Source organism: Myotis myotis, unplaced genomic scaffold (genome assembly GCF_014108235.1).
Source record: "Myotis myotis isolate mMyoMyo1 unplaced genomic scaffold, mMyoMyo1.p scaffold_m19_p_6, whole genome shotgun sequence".
NCBI lineage: Eukaryota > Metazoa > Chordata > Mammalia > Chiroptera > Vespertilionidae > Myotis > Myotis myotis.
The window spans coordinates 50,339,642-50,341,653 of record NW_023416368.1 but is presented as its reverse complement, the minus strand read 5'-3'; the positions used below and the strand labels follow the sequence as shown (position 1 = coordinate 50,341,653).

At 42.9% G+C, this 2,012-nt stretch overlaps 1 pseudogene; it reads left to right on the top strand.

The window, feature by feature from the left end:
- Positions 1 to 1,368: 1,368 nt before the first annotated feature.
- Positions 1,369 to 1,699, top strand: LOC118657635 (annotated as a pseudogene).
- Positions 1,700 to 2,012: the final 313 nt, after the last annotated feature.

Sequence of the window (2,012 nt, the reverse complement as noted above, 5' to 3'; positions counted from 1 at the left end):
ATAATAGGCACTGAGTAAAGGTGTGTCAACTGAGTGAATAAGTCGATGAGCAGATGCATTAATGGGCTTTGAGGTTTTTGTTGTTGTTTTGGAAATTCAGTGGTACATGTGGTTGGACAACCCTACTCCTTCCATAGCAGCAGGCTTGCTTGATCCAGAACACCATTCCATTCTTCAAAGAAGAAAAAAAGAAGTAAGTGGCATACATCACCTGACATATAGATAAATAACATTTGATTTTTTTTTATATGTGATCATCTGTTTAGGGTGGCGAAAAACTCCATCATTTTTCTGAAAGATCCAAACAGGTGGTTACCTGCCTTGTGAACAGATACACCCCTGGCTGAACTATGTTTTCCCCATTGAAGGAAGAAGGGCTGCGTGTTAGCGCCTAAGAAAGGATAGAGACTTTGGGGTGTTCTGTGGTTGTTGGTGATGATTTACATTTTTTTCTCATATGGTTTTAACATGTTTAAAATATTTTCTACTTCTTAGCCACTTAAAAATAACACTGAATTTATGATCTCTCGAATGTGCCAATGCATTAAAAAGATGATGTTTAGTGTGCCGAGAATCAATTGTTAAATTTACTGAGTGTGAGAGCTGGCATGTTTACTGCATCTAAAACCTTTTGATAAGTTGAATAATCATAATTTCCTTCTGTTTTACGGTATCCTTTCGTTTTCCTTTAAACTGTCTCAGAACTGGTTATTAACAGGTTATTTTTGTGTAACCAGGAAGTCCTTTTGTTCCCTGGTCGTCTTCTTTCTACAGACTGATTTGATTAGTGTTTGCAATGTCCTAGCTTATCACCATGGAAATACTGTAACATGACAAATATACAGCAAACAAAATGAAAAGAGAGTAATTGGAACAGAAGAAGGCTTGTGGCTGGAAGCAGATCCTAGTTTCCCATCTTCCCGGGAAGTCTGGCTGGAACATACGTCTTTTAGTCCTACACAGTGCTGTGCGTAGGTAGCCTTTCCACTGTAGGACCCCCTTCATGATGTCCCCTCTTCATCACCATAGACAAATTCCTTTACTCACATACTATGACTTTGTGTAGTTAATTTCTCATATAATGTTTATGTCATTTATATTCAAAGCAACTGTTGAGCATTCAGGAATAAGCCTGGGAAGACTTCATACTCTGCTGAGTTAATGAGGTGAATGGGCAAAGGGGCAGGTTGAGAAGACAGATGAGGAGCTTTAGCCTTGATTCCACCACAATTTATTTATTTGTGAAAGGGACACAAGAACAACAGTTCACCTATCTTATAGGAATGCTGTAAGAACTGACTGAGAAAATATATGTAAAAAGTACCTTGGTAGATCATCTTCCTTTCCCTGCCAATAGCGCTCACAAACATGGTGAACGTTCCTACAACCCGCCAAACTTTCTGTAGGAAGTGTGACAAGCATCAGCCCCACCAAGCAACACAGTACAAGAAGGGCAAGGCTTCTCTGTATGCGCAGGAAAAGCGGCGTTAGGACAGGAAGCAGAGTGGCTATGGTGGGCAGACTAAACTGGTTTTCTGGAACAAAAAAAAAAAAGGCTAAAACTACAAAGAGGATTGTGCTGAGGCTTGAATGTGTTGAGCTTAACTGCAGACCTAAGAGAATGCTGGCTATTAAGAGATGCAAGCATTTTGAACTGGGAGGAGATAAGAAGAGAAAGGGTCGAGTGATCCAGTTCTAAGCTTTGTATTTTGTTTTGTTATCCTATCTAATAAAGAGGGAATATGCTAATTGACTGACCCACCCTCAAATATGGCGGTGCCCACAGTCACAAGATAGTGGCATCCGGTCCCCTCAGCCCTGCTGGGATGGCAGGCGGGCCCAGTGGCTCCACGTGCCTGCCTCTGGAGACCCCAGTCTCCCCAGCCCCTCAGCCGCCTAGGGCCGGCCCGAGGCGCAGGTAACCAGGACTGGCCAAGGCTTGCTCTGCCAGCTGTGGCAGCAGCAAAGGTGTGATGGGGGCGTTGCCTTCCCCTGATCACCGCGTCATCTCC